The following is a 21,483-nucleotide window of genomic DNA, read 5'->3' on the forward strand; positions in this document are numbered from 1 at the left end:
TCAATTGTCAAACGATTCAGGACCACGACAGCTCCACTCTCCGGGTCTTCCGCAGCTCCACGCTCCAGGCCCTCCGCAACTCCACTCTCCGGGTCTTCCACAGCTCCACGCTCCTGGTCCTCCATTGTCAAACGATCCAGGACCACGACAGCTCTACTCTCCAGGTCTTCCGCAGCTTCACGCTCCAGGCCCTCCGCAACTCCACTCTCCGGGTCTTCCGCAGTTCCACGCTCCAGGTCCTCCGCAGCTCCCTTCTCCGGGTCTTCCGCAGCTCCACGCTCCAGGCCTTCAGCAACTCCACGCTCCAGGCCTGCCTCAGCTTCACGCCCCAGGTACGCTCCAGCTGCATGGTCCTGGCCCTCCATCCCTCCCCCTGTTCCGCCTCTGCTCCACCTCCCGCCTGAACTGTATTTGGAGCGTCTGGAAGTCGCTCTTTAGAGGGGGGGCTATGTTACGATAACCAGCGATCATTCTCTGGAGATCGCTGGTTTCCTCTATCATCATGAACTCAACTTCCGCATTCTCCAGGACTACATTTTCATACATGCACTTCTTCCAAACACGCACGCCTGGTCATTCATCTTTCTGATTACATCACCAGCTGAAACTTGTCACAGACTGATATTTCACACAGTATTTAAGCAGCACACACACTCATTCAGGTTGCAGAGTCTTGTTTACTGTTTGGTGACAATTCTACGCGTTTCTTCCTGTCTTGTTTTTCCGTGTCTTAATCTAGCTTAGTATCCTCGTTATCCTGTTTAGCCGCCAGCCTTTCGACCTTTTGCCTGTACCTCGATTACGACTCTGGATTTGCCCTCACATACCTGTTCATACCTGTTTTGACCATTGCTTGCCTGACCTTCGAATAAACCTGCATTTAGATCTTACCTTCAGTTGTTTGTGTCACTTCCAATCACAACACATACAAATCCTGCTGGTTTTACAGTAAAATACTGTTTCCATTCATTACAGCAGAACACTGGCTATTTTAGAGTTATTTACCGCATAATCTACATCAAGGGTTAACAGTGTACAATTTAAATAACTGCCACAGAGAAGACATCTAACAATCTATGCCCACCTCCACCCCCTTCCTTTTGGAAGGACATCTATTTTTCAATTCATCCATCCATTAAGGAAACACTTAACCTCTAGCCATCAGTGTCCAGTCATTGCTGAGGTGTGTGATTCCTATTTTACTCCACATGCTGCACTCCAGTCTGTAAAGACAAAGACACGACTAACAAAGCTCTACATGTTGCTGAACTCCAGCAATGCACAAGATAATCTCCAGTGTTCTTCAGATAAATCTCCACTGATGCTCTTGTGAGTTTCCTTCTTCTGCCTGATGTGTGTCAATTACTTGAACACCTGCCAAAGACGAGACATCTAGCTAACTATCTAAGCCCACCACCACCCCCTTCCTCTTGGAAGGACATCTATTTTTCATTCATTTATCCACCTATCTATTCAGTAAAATGACTAACCAGACCATCAGTTTCTAGTCATTGCTGAGGTGTGAGTCCCGTTTCTCCTCATGCCCCAGTGTAATCTGACATACAAGACAAAAACAAGACTAACAAAACTCTACATGCTGCTGATCTTCAGCAATAAACAAAGTTTTCTCCAGTGCTCTTCAGATATATCTCAACTGTTGCCTTGTGACTCTCCTCCTTCTGCTTCACTCCAATCTGCAAAAGACTAAGACAGCACCAACAGAGCCCTAACTGATGGCTGAGCTCCTGCAATGCACATGCGGTTCTCCGGCAATTAAAAAAAAAATCTCCACTGATGCTCTTGTGAGTCTCTGTCTTCTCCCTGCTGTATGTCCATTACCTACAATAAATAACAGCCACAGAGAAGACATCTAGCTAACAATCCATGTCTACCACTACCCTCTTCCTCTTGGAAGGACATTCATGCCATGCACCTATCCACCTGTTTTTAAAGGATACTCCTGACCATCAGTGTCCAGTCATTGCTGAGGTGTGTGATTCCTATATTTCTCCACAAGCTGCACTCCAGACTGTAAAAGACAAAGACAGGACTGACAGAGCTCTACATGCTTGCTGAACTCCTGCAGTGCACTAAATGTTTTCCAGCGTTCCTTAGACAAATCTCCACTGATGCTCTTGTGAGTTTCCTTCTTCTGTCTGTTGTGTGTCCATTACCTGAAAAAGAAACGCCTGCCGCAGAGAATACATCTATCTATCTAAAGCTGAGCTCAGACTACAGAAGTTGTAATCCAATTTATTTTGACCTCCTGAGAATCGGAGATGAAATCTTGTCGAGGACTTTGATCGGTTCTCAGCGCAGATTATCTGGTAATGTGAGCCGTTTAAAGATAGAATCTTGCACCTCGCCATCTTGAACACAAATTGCAGCCTCCCTGATCATAACAGACATGATTGAAATCCAGGATTTGAAATCGGGCTAATCACAGCAGTTCAAACCTATTCAGTATTAACAAAGCCATGAGCTGGAGAGAATCATGTTGCTTTCAATAAATAAATAAATATATCATTTTTTTGAATAATAAGCTTGAATTATCCTTTATTATTAGCCAGATTTAACGTTATTCTTATAGCGGTGTGCAGATATTGATGACACATGTGTAGCCGGGCACTAGAACATTGCCAGTTATCTCCAAAACCCAAAATGATTCAACATATTACAGTTTTTCTTAGTGGCTTTGGTGCATTTCTCACAACACTATTTACATTTGCACAACAGTTAATGCATTTCTCAAAACAATTAGTAATTTGTGCACATCATAGTAGCAGTTTCTCATTCCTTCCAACAAATTGTGAATGCTTTTGGACATGTATCAATTGCTTTCATACAACTCTCTGCTGTTTATAAAATTATTATTCGCTTATGTCATGTCAGTCAAAATAAACTAAACTTGTGAATACTGAAAAGTCATTCCATTTAAAAACTAATAGTCCTCATTTCATTACTTGAGTCATTACATACAAAAATGTTGAACTAGTTGTCGAAATCTGACAAGAAAATTTTATTAAAACTTTTACATCTTTATTTTCCAGAAAATGTCTTCTAAATTGAACAATTTCATGAATGATTTACAGACCTGTGTATGTTGTAGGTTCAGTTGCAATTTGTACTTAATGTTTGAAAGTTGTGCACAGCACACATTGTTTACAGTTGTGCACAGCTCTGCCCAAAGGGAGTTTATGTTTGTTGTAAATAAGAGTGTATTTATTCTTTTGCCCAATGCTGTGAATAAATTAGAATTGCAAAGAGCATCTGCAGTAAAAATGTGAAACATACATATTCAGTGTCTTGTAATCAGATTCCTCACTAAATGCAGTGATGTCTAACTTTACTGTAGTTTTCAAATGGCTGAGCAAATAGTATATAGTGCTGTCTTGAGCATTTTCAGAAAGTGTCACCAAAATCAGACTTTATTGCATTGAAAAAAAAATAGAGCAAACTGTCATAATGAAAACATGACAAAGCCATTTGACTATCTTGTGAATAAACAATGGTGTCAGGACTTTTCCTCTCGATGACACTGACACTCTCATTGACATCAATACTTGCTTTTGAGGAATGAGCTATCCATTTTGAGTAAGTGACTCACTTTTTCAGGTTATCATCTAGGTTTTCCAGTTTGTGCTAATTGTTTTGAGAAATGCATTAACTGTTGTGCAAATGGAAAAAGTGTTGTGAGAAATGCACCAAAGCGACTGAGAAAAACTAAACTGTGTTTTTATACATTTATTTATTTATTTTTCTGTGATGAGGATAGAATGAGTTCAATAGCCTATAAAATCATTAGGTCAACGTCTATATAGCCTAGTCCAGTAAACAATATTTTAATCTATGAGAATAATTTGACAGTAAGTGATAACTGAAGATCAGGGGTGTTGCATTGAGTGAATTATTTTATTTTTCTACACTACTGGGCTTATTAAATGCGTGACAGGTACAATTTCACTTTTAAAGAGGCTCTAGCAATCTAAAAGCTGAGCTATTGCCAGTCAAACACAGCACAGCCATCGCAGCAAGACGGAGAGATTTCAATTATTGTCATAAATAGTAATATCACTGTGACAGGGTGGCTCAGTGGTTAGCACTGTCGCCTTACAGCAAGAAGGTTGCTGGATTGAGTCCCAACTGGGTCAGTTGGCATTTCTATGTAGAGTTTGCATGATCTCCCCATGTTCGTGTGGTTTTCCCCACAGTCCAAAGACATGCGATATAGGTGAACTGAATAAACTAAATTGGCCATAGTGTATTGGTGTGAATGTGAGAGTGTATGGGTGTGTGAATAATTGATATAATTATAATTGAACATTCGTTTAGACATATCAAATCAACATTTCTTCATTCTGCTGTCCACTACCTGCATGTCAGACCCTTATAAACATCCCAATTGCCAATGATTATTAGTTATATATAATACGCATTTATGAAATGAATGTTTGTGTGTGAGAGCAAATTTAAAAGACACTTGCAGCTCAACTTGCGTGTGTTAATTTAATTTTACAGGCTAACTGCATGAACAGCTACGCAAACTGAGACGTAGTGTAGCCTATTTCGAGTGCAGGATATTAGTGTTTTCCTGTAGTGGCAGTTGGTCAAATATTACTAAATTAATAATAAGTAATTAAAAAAGTGAGTTATTCCGTTTGTGGATAGGACAACAACCTCCTTATAATAAGCTTAAATGATCAGTTTTCATTAGCCACTAACGTTATTCTGTGTGTGAATATTTATGAGCCAGATGTAGCTGGGTAGCTATGCCTACTAAATTGCTAGTTATCTCCAAAAAACAAAAAGCTTCAACATTAAAATGTGCTTTTAGAAATTACAGATATATCTTTCCTGTGAGGCCTGTGTCTAGTGCCGTAAACCAACATAGAGTAGCTCTATATGCTATAACAGATTATTTTTCTACACAATATAGGCAGTGCAACAGGTAACAATTTAGCTTTTGAGCAAGAATGCACAGCACATCGTGGCATGATGGAGAGATTATAAGCCTATTATTATTATTATTAGACATTTGTCTGGGCATTAGGGACGGGGAGTCGACTCCTCGACTCTCAATGAACCTAGTACTGGAATCGACTTGAGAACAGAAATATGGGAGTTGAGTCTGTTTCTAAATTGGAAGCGGATCAACTTACATAAGAACTGCAGAAAAAATTACTATTCCTGATTATTTTGTTCACTCATGCTCTGTGTTTATGTATCAAACATTTAGATTTTTATTTAAGCGTTGTTTGGGCTCAATTGGGGTGTTTTTTAATTTGTTATTGAACTGCTGCTACACATCTTTTCATTAAATATTTTGATAATAAATTGATGTTTTAACTTTCTGTCTCAAAGATTGCAATTTACTTTTCTAAATTAAAAAAAGTATAGGCGGATTATTATTTTATTTCGACTGCAGATGATTTAAAATGCTGATTTTGTCTGACCACAGGAGAACTGCTTGTATAAAGAACGATATGATACAGCATGTTTAATCCTTGCGCTATTTTAAGTGAATGTAAAAGGTGTCGATTCTTGAGCCGATTCCACCGACTCCAAAATTAGGAGAAGAGAATAGCAGTCGACCCCGAAGAACCCAGAGCCGAACACCCTTACTGGACATAATTCATATTGGTCACCATTTATTTAACTTTATCACCGCCACTAACAGCTACTCAAACAGGATCCAAATGTATTTTGAGCGCATGAGAGTGTTTTGCCAGTAGTGGCAGTTGGTCTAATATTAGTATAGTAATAAATGGTAATTATTGATAAAGAGAGTGATGTGCTCCATCGGTCACGATAACCTTAATATCTTGTGTTCTGTGGCGTAGTTTTCATATTTTGTACTTAGCACACATTTAAGATTTGAGGTGGGCTAAAAAATTAGCCAAAAATTCTCCTCATGTGTTCACAGCAACCAGATTTCATTATTGGTTAGGTTTTTAAAACTCCTATAGTCTGAGCCCAGCTCAAGCCCACCACCACCCCCTTCCTCTTGAACATCTTTCGGTGATAGGTGATACCTGACCAGCAGTTTCTCATCATTGCAGAGATGTGATTCCCTAAATTCTCCACTCCACTCTGTAAAAGACAAAGAAAACATCAACAGAGCTCTACCTGCTTGTTTGATACTATCTATTCGTCCGTCCGTCCATCCATCCTATCTAAAGAAAATACCCGACTATCACTCTGTGAAAATGTAAATAAATAAATTAAAATGTTTGATGAAGTTAATTTGACTCAACTTAAAAATGTAAGGCTGTACCTAATTTATTACGATGCACTTGTGATTACTGAGGTGTGTTTCCCTGTTCTTTCACATGCTCCGTACAAATCTGCCAAAGAGAAAGATATCAGGTCTATAATTAATCTTACTACATTTCTTTGGAAACTAACTCCATTTTTCAGTCTGTTCAAGCAGTTCTACCTCTTTGCCGAGCTCCAGGTCTTCCAGTATATCTCCACTGTTCCCCTTGTGAGTCTCAGGGGTAAAGCTCTACTGGGCCATGAGCCCCCCTCAACCTCACCCCACCCAAAAAAACATTTATTTACCCATATATAAATAGCTATACTGAATATTTTACATTAAAATTTGAATTATATTATAAATAAAAGTATTATTATTATTATTATTATTATTATTATTATTTAATGTTTGTATTATAATAATACTTTTTTCCCTAAATAATTAACCTAATCGAATCACTCTCATAATCTATCACTCAGTTGTGTCTTTACATTCAACTGATTTTAAATTTTCTTAAAAAACTTTTGCATGAATTTTAAATTATGAGAATTCTGAGAAACACAAAACAAAAATGTATAGAATTATCTGTTGTCTGAGACCTGACTCTGATGGCCGAGAAATAATGTTATTAAGTCTAACTTTCTTGACTCATTCATCATCTCTCCTTTGTGCTTCATACAAAAAAAGCCTTGTATAGTCAAAATATGATCATCCTCACATTACTTAAACAGTAGTTTTGCAGACTTGCAAAACTTACTGAGCGCAGACACCACTGCATTAAAGGCTGTTATTCTGGTTTTATGAGTGGCATGTATTTTTTTCAGTGTGCATGTTAAACAACCGGGATTCACAGCAGAAGCAGAAGCAGCCGTGCGTGAGGCACACAAGAATGGTTTTCTGCACACATGCGTCAGTTTGTTCTCGATTAAACTGTTGCTTTATTTACTGCATTGCCCCCTTTAATGGAGCACGTGTCTCCGTATATGGGGTCTAGCGACACCCCTGGTCAATCTCCTATTCTGTCTGTTGTGTGTACATCAACTACAATATAAATAGCTGCCACACATCTTTCCAACTATCTATGCCCACCTCCACCCCCTTCCTCTTGGAAGGACATCTACTGTATTTACCATCTGACCAGCCATTCATTCATTAATCTATCATCCATCCATTCATCCAAAAAATACCTAACCAGGGGTGCGTTTCCCAAAACCATTGTTAGCCAACTAAGGTCACAAGTTCCATTCTTATAAACATAGTTTGTTAATTTGCCGTTTCCCAAATCCATCGCTCCAAAGAACATTCACAAACTGCGTCACAAACTTGAGCACTTGAAACTACAGCTCTGGAGCTGTAATTAGAAACAGTTCCTGACTGTGTTCTATTCTCAGTTATCCCCCTATGCCCTATTCATTTAGAACATTTTAACATTCAAAGTTACAATTATTAAAAAAAAAAAAAAACATTAAAGTCATCTCTCTTAGGTGTAATTTGCGTTCAAACTATTTTTACAGTTCAGTTTTCGTGATCTTACAGATCTTACAGTTTACAACTGTGCTCCCTTCGCAGTGCACTTTGAAAACATTGATGTCATTTTGAACAAGCCTCATGACGAAAGCTATAGGTGACCTATTATTTAAAAGCAAAATTTATGTTACGTCTTCAAAGTTTGTGAAAACAAAAAGCATACATTAATTATTTCAATTTATAGTGGGTTATTTATTAAGTATTTGTATTGTATATGACATAGGCCTGCTGGTTAGAACTTTCTGCAGTGGTTTATATGTGTTAAAGTATATATCCTACCTAATAATAATAATAATCATCATCATCACCATCATCATCATTAATATTATTATTAACGTATGATTTTTTCATTTCTAATAAATAATTAATATTACATTTCATTTTATAATAAATAGCCTTTATTATTTATTTATTTTTATGATTTATATGATATTAGAATACGTGTTAGCTTTTGTAAGTGATATGTTTTAGAATAGAATGTGTAATGTTTAACTTCTCAATAATATTAGTAAACAAACATTAGCCCTGTTTGTGTCATTTACATATATTTCAGTTAATATGGAAAGCGAGTGCATATTTTTACTAAATCTAATATTAAATTCTATTTTAAATGCGTGTGCGCGTGTCACAATCACCAGCGACCTCTAACCATTATTACCTCTAAACCTCTAAACATTATCTCTCATTCTAACTACAAATCTGCCAGTTTATGGACTACAACTGCATACATGCACTTCACCCAGACACACATGCTTCCTCATCTAGACTGATTACACTCGCACAACCTGAGGATTGTCAGAGACTGATTGCACACACTATTTAAGCAGCACACACACTCATTCACTTTGCCGAGTCTTTTTTCTGCCACAGTGACATAACAACGCATTTTCCTAGCCTTGTTTTCACGTGTAGTTGCCTAGCCTTGTTATTTAGTTGTCCCTGTCTGCCGCATGCCTTTCGACTTCTAGCTTGTTATATTGACTGCGATTCTGGATTTGCCTTTATACATCTGTTTGCACCTGTGTTGACCATTGCTAGCCTGACCACTGAATAAACCTGCATGTGGATCCAACCTCAGTTGTTTGTGTCCCCCCCTTGGTTACAGTGTGTATAATTTGCACAAAGGAATTATGTTTGTCTTCTCTAAAAAAGTAGTTTAGAGCATCATTACGGGCATTTTATCATAATTATAACTAACCTGGTTTAAGCGATGGATCTGCGACAGAGAAACTACAGGTTTTGGGAAACACTCGTCACTACATCATTCTTTTTTCAAACGATGCATCAGACTTTTATAGCTTAGCCGCGAGTTACTTCGTTGTTTGGGAAACGCAGCCCAGACCATCAGTTTCCAGTCATGCTGAGGTGCGAGTCCCATTTCTCCACAGGCCCCAGTCTAATCTGCAAAAGACAAATACAAGACTAACAAAGCTCTACTTGCTGGATGATCTGCATCAATAAACCAAACGTTCTCCAGTGTTCCTCAGATAAATATACACCATTTTGCTCGTGAGTCTGACTCTTCTGCCTGTTGTAGTTGTAAATAATAGCCACAGACAAGACATATATCTAACAATCTATGCCCACCACCACCCCCTTCCACTTGGAAGAACATCCATCCATGCACCCATTCATCTGCCTTTAAAGGATATTCCTGACCATCAGTGTCCATTGCTGAGGTGTGTGATTCCTATTTGTCTACACATGCTGCACTCCAGCCTGGAAAAGATAAAGACACAACTAACAGAGCTCTACATGCTTGCTGAACTCCAGAAATGCATAAACTGTTAACCAGCGGTTTTCAGACAAATCTCCACCGATGCTCTTGTGAGTCTCCTTCTTCTGTCTGTTGTGTGTCCATTACAGGAAAAAGAAACACCTGCCGCAAACAAGACATTTATCTGACTTAAAGAGATTCCAGACAATCATCTAGTATGTACAAATGAAAGTATATGATTTTAAATGTTTTATAAAGTTAATTTGATTCAACCTAAAAAAGTGTAAGTCTGTATCTAATTTATTACGATGCACTTGTCATTACTAAGGTGCGTTTCCCTGTTCCTCCACATGCTCCATGCCAACCTGTCAAAGAGAAAGATATCAGGTCTTTATTTAATCTCAATGGATTTCTTTGAAAGCAAACTAGTAGCACAATAGGGCGTCCCGAGTTCGAATCCCAGCATGAAGACATTTCCCAACTCTACCCCCTTCTCTGTCTCCCACTTCGTTTCCTGTCCCATTACTGTCCTATCTAATAAAGGCAAAAAAGCTGAAAAAAAAAGAATATTTCAGTGTGAACACACTACTTACACCATTTACACTACAAAATGGCATAGAATAGTGTACAAGTATGTGATTTGGAACGCACCCATAGACAGTACTGACAGAGCCCTACCTGCTGTTCTCCAGCATTTTCTAGATAAATGTCCACCGATGCTCTTTTGAGTCTCCCTCTTCTGCCTGCTCTCCATTAGCTGAAAAAGGAAAAACCTGACACAGACAAGGCCTAACTATCTATCTATACCAGTGGTTCTCAAAGTGTGGTACGCAGGCTTTCTTCTAGTGGTGCACGGAGGAATCACAGAATAATAATTAAAAATATATGAACGCCCTTTTACCCTTTGATGCGTATGATAACACCGATGTGATCAGCATTTGCTGTTCCCTGTACTGTATGATCACACTGTTATGATTAGTATGTTTAGTGCATCATGTCATCAGATGCTAAGATTGAAAAAAACTGTGGAGCTCTCGAGCAGATACGCACTAGTGAAGTGCTTTTCAGTTACTGCAAACTCAGGAGTTTCTACAAGCTGCATCATTGGTGAAATAATTATCACAAACGTGTTAAAGTGTTCATAGTTGTGTAAAATCATGTGTGTTTTCGATGTATAGCCGATACATATTTCTATATATATTTGTTTTGTAAATAGCCTAGCGGTGTGGCTTTTGATTTAGTTTGTTAAATGGTGCAGGTCGAAGAACAGACTAAAGCCAATTTTACCATGTTTGAACCTTGAAAAAACACAAAATGGAAGTTTGTGCACAGACGGAGCACCTGCAAACCTTACCCAAGTCGACCTGAAAACCGTGGTCGGATGCACAGTTTACACAAACTCCACGGTTTACTTATGATATGATCTCAATTCCACCAAATCATGGAAATGCTGCATTTATGAATTGATAAATCACTTATGAATTTTCTTCAGGGTATTTATAATCACTCACTTTTCTGAAACACATACTGTAAATGACGCGCTGTAAGCAGATCTAATCTCTAATTTAAATTGTAATAGTGAACGTTATATTTCAAATACAAGTTAATGTTTAGGGCCCTATCATACACCCGGCGCAATGTGGTGCAAGGCGCAGTGCAATAGTCTTTTGCTAGTTTCAGCTTGGCGCAAGAGTGGTTTTGAGGCATTGCGCTACGCTGTTTAAATAGCAAATGCATTTGCGCTCATATGTGCTTCCATAGGCGTTCTGGTCTAAAAAGGAAGGCGTTCTCAGGCGCATTGCTATTTTGCGAAACAAAAATAGATTTTTAATTAGACCAAAACAAACCCGGTCTAAACTCCAGCGCAGAGTTGCACCTCGCTTACACACTGCTTAATACGCACAAGAGAGCAATAGGCAAATCTTTACATATGAAAAAAATTAAATATTAGGGATATAGAATATAATAAGAATAGATATAGGATATAAATATAAAGGATTAAAATATTACAAAACATATTATTTTCTAGCCTACATAAATATGAAAAATCACTGCTTTTATGTCTTCTTCATCTCAGAGGGCTTTTTCAGTTAATTTATAACAATTTGCTTTTGTATAATGTTATTATTATTAGCAGTATTATTTATTATCTCCATATTTATATTTGTTTTATGAAATACAAGCTTAGATTTGCCCACCTGTCAGGTTTTAGACCATATGGGGCACAGCATGTGTATTAGGATATAACTCAGGTTTTCTAACACACTTCGTTATTATTGTTCATTTATTCGTTTGCTGGAAATTAGAACGGAATTTAGAAATAGTTTTGAAACGAATATTTGCGCTTAACAAACGTAATTAATTATTTATAGACTAATTGATGTCTGTGCGTAAAGATTTCCCTATCCAAGAGCGAAAGTGAAAGTAGATCGATTATCTCTCATTCTCATGCAGTAGATGCTCTGTTTAACAGTTTTCTGTAAAAAAAACTGTTAACTGTTTGCTAGTGAAATGCTCAGTTTTTCCACTTAGACTTACTATACGTCCTGTAAATAGCGAATGCGCTTATGGCGCGACACGGCTGGCTGTTAAAGGGAATGGGAGATGAGACTCTAATTGGTTTATTCTCAAAACACACCAATAACTCATTAAGAAAATAAACTCAACCCTTTTAGACCATGCGCCATGGCGCAAAGCGGATTTTCTCGTCTTTAAATTAGCAAAAATGCGTTCTGACACGCCCTGAAAGCGTTTGCGCCCTGCAATTTGCGCTCTGCACATGGACCGTCAAAAAAAAGCCCTTAGATTTGGAGAGAGCGGGGATAGTTGTAACACTTACAATCTCTACAACAAGGAACTAGTTACAAATCAGCTGATTCACTTCACACATGCTCATTTTAGTCCTCATACCACATATGAAAAAGTCCTGTGACAGACACAGCAGATATTAAACAGAAAAACTACACTTCAGCTAAGATTAGCTAATTAATTATTTTTAAGATATCATTCCCTGATTTGTAGTTAAACCCATGTAATCTGTGTGTCTGATTGTGGATATACTTAATCCACATTGTTGGTGATAATGTTTTAGCTGTTAGCTGTAGGAGAACAGATTCATGGCCACATAATGCTGGGTCAGTTGAAACAACAAAAGCTAGTAACTTGCTAGTCACATCAGTGAAATGTTACCACCAACCCCAAGCAGATTTAAAACTGTATTTATATGATTTAATTTCAGTATTGCTATAGCTTATAAAAGAGAAAGTCAAAAGTAGTTTGAGTTCAGTGTTTGACCTCTGTGGGCTCATGAAGCCTGCAAACACAAATAGTGTTCAATTGTTGAAGCTGATGCACATTTGCACATTTCATTCAGCTTTGTAACACAGAGACACACAAACTATACTGAAAGCTCAATGCTGAATAAAAAGCTTTCAAATCCATTTTTATGTCATAATTCTCATTTTATGATGTTACAACTAACCCAGACTGTGGGCTGAATTGTAACATTTCACTCCTCCTGTTTGAGGGCTTACTCACACTATTTACAGTTGCCTTGAACCGGGCCGAAGCACATTTGTCCCCCCTCCCGTCTCACCTGACGGCCCGCACTCACATCGCATTTGGGACTGAGCATGCTTACGTCATCAATGATGCACAGTTCAGTAAGAAGCGCTCTCACTCAGCACAGTGGAAATTTCTTTAGTTATATCGTTTTCAAGAGTTCACACTTAGCTGATGACTGATTATAAGCAAGTTTAGCATGCTGTCCCGGGAGAGAGACCTGAGCTCAAAAGGTCCTTGAGCCCTGGGCTCCCTCCCGTTTGCCTCAGGTAGATCTCGACAACTCCCCCCATGATATGAGCTGATGACTAAAATAAATGCTATGAAGAGATATGCTGCTGAATGAGAGTTTGACTGTAGTGCTAAATTTAGATTGATCAATTCACTTGTAGTACATGTTTTTGGAATGTGGGAGGAAACCGGAGAACCCAGGGAAAACCCATGCGAGCACGGGAAGAACATGCAAACTATGCACAGAAATGACAGTCAGCCTGTTAAAGGACTAGAACCGGTGACGCTCTTGCTGTGAGGCTGCATTGCTACCCACTGGGCCACCGTGCCACCCTATGAAGGGAAAGCTGGAGAGGTAGGGGTGGAAGGGGTGACACGCAGTTAATTATTTCGCTGAACAGATCAGCCACTTTTGACGCTCATAAACAATTATAAAGTCATCGCGCTGCAGGAATTAAGAGGTTTGCTACAGGTGCAGCTGTCATGCAGTGAGGTGTTTGCGTCTTTAATAATCTACGACAGTTTGCATTCATTGAACAGTATGAATGATTAATAAATCCATATAAAACAGTTCCTTAAATGTCACGTCTCGTCTTCAGTTTCCAGCCCAAGTGAATCGCGCGCTGGCACACCTCTTTCAACCAGGCAAGGGCCGGCCAAGTGAACCGCACCTGAGCCAGATTCGGAGCACTCACACTTCTCAAACGATATGGGCCTGGGCACGGTACTGATAGCATAGTGTGAGTACGCCCTGAAACTAAAAAGTTTCACATTTACTGTTTACGCTGCAAAAATTACTTATTTGGCCATTTAATAGCAGACACTTGTAACTCAAGATCTCAAAGATATATAGAGAAATATAATAGAAGTACAACTATCCCCGGTCTCCCCCATACAAATATATCATAGGTACATACAACTTATATTTCAAAATGTATCAAAAATTATTTATAATACTTATGCTCTTGTGAGTGTCTCTCTTCCGCCTGTTGAGAATTCATTATCTACAATGTAAATAACAGCCACAGACAAAACATCTATTTAACAATCTATGCCCACCACCACCCCCTTCCACTTGGAAGGACATCTATCCATGCACCCATACTTCTGCATTAAAAGGATATTCTTGACCATCAGTGTCCAGTCACCACTGAGGTGTGTGATTCCTATTGGTCTCCACATGCTCCACTCCAGTCTGTAAAAGACAAAGACACGACTAACAGAGCTCTACATGCTTGCTGAACTCCAGCAATGCACAAGCTGCTCTCCAGCGTTCTTCAGATAAATCTCCACTGATGCTCTTGTGAGTCTCCTTCTTCTGTTTGTTGTGTGTCCATTACCTGAAAAAGAAACACCTGCGGCAGACAAGACATCTATCTAACTATTTACTGTATCTGAAGGAAATACCCAATCATCACTTAGTCTTTACAAATTAAAGTATATAATTTAAAAATGTTTTATTAAGTTAATTTGATTCAACTAAAAATGTAAGTCTACCTAATTTATTACGATGTACTTGTCAATACTGATGTGTGGTTCGCTGTTTCTCCACATGCTCCATGCCAACCTGTCAAAGAGAAAGATATCAGGTCTTTAATCTCAATATATTTCTTTGGAAACAAACTCCATTGTTTAGTCTGTTCAAGCAGTTCTACCTGTTTCCTGAGCTCCAGATTTTCAAGTATATTTCCACTGTTCCTGTGACTCTTCTACTTCTGCTCCACTCCAACCTACAAATGACAAAAGCTGCGTCCCAAAAGGCACGCTATACACTATGAACTTATACACTATGTACTTATGCACTTACACACTCAACAGCATAGTATATGAATGTAGTGTCCCAAATAGAACACAATCGGTTATTTACTAACCGCAAATTCAGCTGTCGTGCATTGAGAAGTTTGCGTATTTAATAAACTACGGCAGTTTGCGTTCAATGAACAGTAAGAATGATTAATAAATCCATATGAAACAGTCCCTTAAAAGTCACGTGTCGCTTTCAGTTTCGGGCCCAAGTGAACCGCACTCAGACCCACCTCTTCCAACCGGGCCAGGGCCGGCCAAGTGAACCGTGCTTGAGCCTGATTCAGCGCACTCACACTTCTCAAACGATCCGGGAAACGGGCCTGGGCACGGTACGGATGGCATAGTGTGAGTAGGCCCTTAGTGAAACAAATGACCAAACTGTCAAATAATACTTGCCATGAGTATAATCACTTTCACCATCAGGAAGCAGCATAATCACTCTTGTTGGAGAATTTTTCTCTCATAATCCAAAATAAAGTAATCAAACTTAAGCTCCTGATAGCTCCACTGATGCTCTTGTGAGTCTCCCTCTTCTGCCTGCTCTCTCTCCATTACCTGAAAAAGAAAAACCTGACAAAGACAAGGCCTAATTACTATCTACAACAACCAGCACTCCTTCATCTTGGAAGGACGTCCATCGATTCACACGTCCACCTAATTTAAAAAAAAATTAAATTCCTGACCATCCAGTCATTGCTGAGGTGTGTGATTCCTTCTTTTCTCCATGTGGTGCCATCTGATCTGTAAAATACAATAGAAAGATGTCAAGTCATTCATTAATCTAATACCATTCTTTGGAAGTTTCATCTACCATTGTCTCCAGTCTGGTTCTGTTCTAAAACTAACAAATAATATTTCACACCTATAAGTAAATACTCTACTAGATGACAATCTATAAACTTAGAAGAGATAAATGTGCTACAATAATTAGTAAAACTGTAAATAAAACAAATAACAATCAAAAGCTACAAATGTTGAACAGGCCGACAGCATAAATTACTAATAAATAATACAACAGCCAGACAATCTATCTGACAACAGACGTGCAGTAATATTCAATGTGGTAACTCTGACAGCATACAAATAAATTAGAACAGATCAATTTATCCGATCATATAACAAATAACAATCTGCAAATGTTAAGTTAGATAGCGATATACAAATGAAGCATACAAACAAAAATATTGTATCTATTTCTGTCTATCTGAAGGAAATATCTGACAACCACTTACTGCCCCATTAAGACCAGGTTTTCCACTCACTGAAGCACCACAAGCACATCTCCTGTGAGTTCCAGTGTCTCTCCTAGTGAGGTGTCTCCTGGTTCCTCGTTTAGTCTTCATCCTGTTTGCTGTCTGTGGTATCCGTCTCCAGTCTCCAAGCCTGCATAATCAAATATCCAATTCAGGTTAATGGACTTATTATCTGCATCAATAAACTCACCTGCTTATACTCACCTGACGTCCTGTTATATTACTGAACTGAATGTCGTCCCTTCTGTGACACTTACTCTGTAAAAATGTAATTGTATAAGTTTAAAATGTTTTATAAAGTTCAGTTGACTCAACTTAAAGTTTAAGGCTGTACCTAATTTATTACGATGCACTTGTCATTACAGTGTGTTTCCCTGTTCCTTCACATGCTCCATGCCAACCTGTCAAAGAGAAAGATATCAGGTCTTTAACTAATTTTAATACATTTCTTTTGAAACTAACTCCATTGTTTAGTCTGTTCAAGCAGCACTACCTGCTTCATGAGCTCCAGGTCTTCAAGTATATCTCCACCGTTCTCCTTCTTCTGCTCCACTCCAATCTGCAAATAAACAAAGACAGCCCCAACAAAACCCCAACTGCTGTTCTCCAGCATTTTTTAGAGAAATCTCCACCGATGCTCTTGTGAGTCTCCCTCTTTTGCCTGCTCTCCAATACCTGAAAAAAGGAAAAACCTGACACAGACAAGGCCTAACCACCCATCTATACCAGTGGTTCTCAAAGTGTTGTACGCGGGTTTCCTTCTAGTGGTATGCAGAGAAATCACTGAATAATAATTAAAAATATATGAACGCCCTTTTACCCTTTGATGCAAACGATAACAGATGTGATCAGCATTGGCTGTTCCCTGTTCTGTACGATCACACTGTTATGATTAGTATGTTTAGTGCATCATGTCATCAGATGCTAAGAATCTAAAAAAAACTGTGGAGGGCTTAAGCAGATACATGTTAGAGAGGTGCTTTTACAGACAAGTCCTGTTGGCATTTCAGTTACTTCAGTGCAAACTCAGGAGAATTATTGGTAAAATAATTATCACTAATGTGTTAACATGTGTTAGTAGTTGTGTAAAAAAATCCATTTATGATTTATAGCCTGAAGTCATTTGTTATGTAAATAGTTTAGCGGTGTGGCTTTCGATTTAGTTTGTTGCCTCAGATTTAAATTAATCTGGATGTGATTCAAATGGTGCGGAACCTTACCCGAGTCGGCCTGAAAACGGTGGTCAGTTGCACAGTTTACACAAACTCTATGGGCTCTATTTTGACAGTCCATGCGCAGAGCGCAAAACCCAGGGTGCAAACGCTTTCAGGGTGTGTCAGAATGCATCTTTGCTAATTTAAGGACAGAAAAATCTGCTTTGCGCCGTGGCGCATGGTCTAAAAGGTTTGAGTTTATTTTCTTATTGAGTTATAGATGTGTTTTAAGAATAAACCAATCAGAGTCTCATCTCCCATTCCCTTTAAGAGCCAGCTGCGTCGTGCCATAAGCGCATTCGCTATTTACAGGATGTAAAGTAAGTCTAAGTGGAAAAACTCAGCATTTTACAAGCAAACAGTTAAAAGTTTTTTTTAACAGAAAACTGTTAAACAGAGCATTTACTGCGTGAGAATGAGAGATAATCGATCTACTTTCACTTTCGCTCTTAGATAGGGAAACCTTTATGCACACACATTAATTAGCCTATAAATAATTAATTTTGTTTGTTAAGCGCAAATATTCGTTTCAAAACTATTTCTAAATTCAGTTCTAATTTCTAGCAAACGAATAAATGAACAATAACAACAAAGTGTGCTTAAAAACCTGAGTTGTATCCTAATACACATGCTGTGCCCCATATGGTCTAAAACCTGCAGGTGGGCAAATCTAAGCTTGTTTTTAATAAAACAAATATAAATATGGAGATAATAAATAATACTGCTAATAATAATAACATTATACAAAAGCAAATTATTATGAATGAACTGAAAAAGCCTCCCGAGATGAAGAAGAAATAAAAGCAGTGATTTTTCATATTTATTTATGCTAGAAAATAACATGATTTGTAATATTTTAATCCTTTATACTTATTTCCTATATTTATATTCTTATTATATCCTATATATATCCTTAATATTTAAATTTTTTCATATGTAAAGATATTTGCGTATTGCTCTACATCTTGTGTGTAGGCTATTAAGCAGTCTGTAAGCGAGGCGCAACTCTGTGCTGGAGTTTAGACCGGGTTTGTTTTGGTCTAATGAAAAATCTATTATAGTTTCTCAAAATAGCAACGTGCCAGCAGTGCGCCTCAGAACACTTTCCTTTTCAGACCAGAACGCCTATGGACGCACATATAAGTGCAAATGCATTTGCTATTTAAACAACGTGGTGCAAAACAGCAAAACAACACTTGCGTCAAGGTGAAACTAGAAAATAACATTTGCGCCGCGCCTTGCGCTGCATTGCGCCGGGTGTATGATAGGGCCCTATGTTTTACTTAAGATATGATCTCACTTCCACCAAATTATGGAAATGCTGAATCTATGAATTGATACATCACGCATGAATTGGTCAAACAGTGTATTTATAATCACTAGGGATGCACCGATTCCAATACCAGTATCGGGGCGACACTTAAAATACTCATACTCATATCGTACATAAAAAGGCAGATACCACGCACAGATCCCACTCAACAGTAATTTACTACATGGATGTGATTTGTTATCCTACCTGACCATTGTCTTAATAATTAGCCTAATGTATTATATATTTATAGCTTAGTCCTTATAAACAATCCTTTTAAAAATACATTATTAATGAATCTATCGGCTACTGAAGAATAAACCGAACATGAAATATGATCCTTGCATAATGATCACAGCAAAACAAGCTAGCACTCATGTTAATATAAACTATAAATAAAAAAAACGAAAGAAATTTTAAGTAATGGAACATTATGTAAAAAATCTAAAGACTACAGGGTAAATAAAAGCACCTCATCAGAGCTGAACATTACTGCGGTCACTGCGCCCGTCTCAGTTTACAGCTTCTGTAAAGATCAGACAGCCTATACAGATCACACAATCTCAATAAATACCATGTAAGTGTATAAATATTTTGATAAGTATTGTTAATAGAATATTTATAATGATATGATTTTGCTTGTGATTATATCGATACTTGCACTGAGCTCTCACGGGCACGCTCTCTCTCACCAGTGACAGTTGACATGCGCCGCATAAGGGCGCTATACATACACACCACGCAGCATACACTGGCAAGATGACAAGTGCTGAACTCCAAGGGACCAGTTTTACTTGTTGTCCGATTTGTGTGTTGTTCCTTTTTTAAAAAGGCCTTTTATTTTTAAAATCTCTCAAGTTAATAATGGCTATCGGGTCACATAATCTCCCTCAGAGATATTTGAGCTCAATAACGTGGTGCGCAGTATGACTATTGACCAACATCGCCCTGTAAGTGTAGGCCTACAGCTCTGGTGTGTTATGAATTGCATGTTTTAAATGACAGCGAGACATGCTACATATAGTTTTTCATGTAAAATATACATTCTAACTAGGGATGCTCATTTTGGTTAATTTTGCTAACCGACAACTGGCGCTCAATAATCGGTTATTAACGGTTAACTGGTCAGATTACTATTAATTTTATATTAAACAAATTGACATGTCTATTTTGTGTCTGACACTTTAAATATTGCATAAAATACTAATTTATTTTTATATGCTAGCATATTAATAATAGAACAATACAACAGAGCATTTTCACGTACCTGCAGTGTTTAGCACAGAAGAACAGAATAATCTAAATAAAATGAATAAAATAAATAGGACTGCCCTAAATTATTTTGCACTTAAATAAGTAATTTATATTACTAATCGAAAACACTGACTGATTTTTTTCCAATCATATTTTTGTCTTCCGTCAAATAAAATAGCTGACTTCCTCAAATAGCTCGCTCCACGGAAAATATGCATTTAGTTAATGCCCCGCTGTTATTATTATAATCACAAAACCTTTTTACATTTTTAATAGAAATCATTATTTTAAAGATTATGTCTTGCTATGGTTTCCTTTCTCTCCATCGCGGCTCAAGTGCGCGCGCTGCGTGATGAAAAGACAACAACAACGCGCGCATATGTTGACTTTTTGTAAACAGTTTTTTGTTTAAATATGATATTGCATTAATGTGCATACATGCTTTATATGCTGTAAAATAAAAGGTAAAGCCTATTTGTTGCGTTTATGATGCAGATCCAGGTCAACATCAGCGCTTTTTTTGGCATCAACACGTCTGTTTGAAGCAATATTCTTCTTCCATTTTGCTTCTTTGGCAAATGTGTCTGTAGGCACGGGTTATACATTATCGTCTCGCAAGTTAAGTATGTCTTGCAGTTGAACAAGTGGCCAAGCACAGCTAACGTGCTTTTTTCATTCCAAAAACGCGAGGCGCACCTCACTGCCTTTATGTTGACAAGGAAAAAAGAAGAGAAGAAGCGCGGTCCTCTTATGAAACGACTGAATCAGCTGGGTATCAATTGTGCAAAAGTGTTGCTGTCTATGTTGATAAAATTGTAATATTTAATAATATTATGATATTCAAGATTTGTACATTCATACAGCTCTGGATAACTTAAAACAGCGATTAGACCTTCAGAGCGGTGTTAATGCGTCCTGAAGTAAAGCGAAACGGCCATAAACGCCAGCAAGATAGAGTGATTATATGTAGAGTCATACTTTATCTATAAATAAAGTATAACTATAGAAACTGTTCATCTTAACTGAAAGCTTCTGCGTGTTTGCTGGCCTCACGCATCGCGCACCTGTCAGTCATTCAGTCAGTCAGCACGTAACCCCAAAGGATTAAACAATAGCGCACAGCACTATATGGTTACAAAAAAGTTTGCGCTGTTATAATCCACTTACCTTTTAATACGTTTTGTTGTGATTATAATCCGCTATTAAAAACAACAACAACAATAACTGAATGTTTTGAATGGGTAATGTAGCCGTGGCGGGATGCATTTTGGTCCCCGCCATGGAAGAATGAATGTAGCGGAAACCAAGCTCTTTAAAAGTTCTCTGTAGTTGTCTTGACAACACAAACTGCT

General features: G+C 38.0%; 2 long non-coding RNA genes across 5 annotated transcripts; both read right to left on the bottom strand.

Moving 5' to 3' along the window:
• Window positions 1-8,202: 8,202 nt before the first annotated feature.
• LOC141386226 (uncharacterized) lies at window positions 8,203-10,579 on the bottom strand. Its single transcript, XR_012407792.1, has 3 exons — window positions 10,179-10,579; window positions 9,825-9,865; window positions 8,203-9,662 (listed from the first exon to the last, which is right to left on the bottom strand). It is a non-coding gene; the product is annotated as an uncharacterized lncRNA (long non-coding RNA).
• A 2,142-nt stretch (window positions 10,580-12,721) lies between these two features.
• LOC101884027 (uncharacterized) lies at window positions 12,722-18,478 on the bottom strand. 4 transcript variants are annotated; one of them, XR_012407783.1, is made up of 10 exons: window positions 16,984-18,478; window positions 16,845-16,903; window positions 16,686-16,752; window positions 16,556-16,609; window positions 16,331-16,481; window positions 15,782-15,839; window positions 15,495-15,668; window positions 14,948-15,038; window positions 14,790-14,859; window positions 12,722-14,647 (listed from the first exon to the last, which is right to left on the bottom strand). It is a non-coding gene; the product is annotated as an uncharacterized lncRNA (long non-coding RNA). The 4 variants fall into 4 exon arrangements; XR_012407785.1 differs by having other exon boundaries at window positions 13,684-14,647; window positions 14,948-15,022; window positions 15,586-15,668; window positions 16,361-16,481; XR_012407786.1 differs by having other exon boundaries at window positions 13,737-14,665; window positions 14,948-15,022; window positions 15,586-15,668; window positions 16,361-16,481.
• Between the last annotated feature and the right edge of the window lie 3,005 nt (window positions 18,479-21,483).

This window comes from Danio rerio, chromosome 6, assembly GCF_049306965.1.
Source record: "Danio rerio strain Tuebingen ecotype United States chromosome 6, GRCz12tu, whole genome shotgun sequence".
Taxonomy (NCBI): domain Eukaryota; kingdom Metazoa; phylum Chordata; class Actinopteri; order Cypriniformes; family Danionidae; genus Danio; species Danio rerio.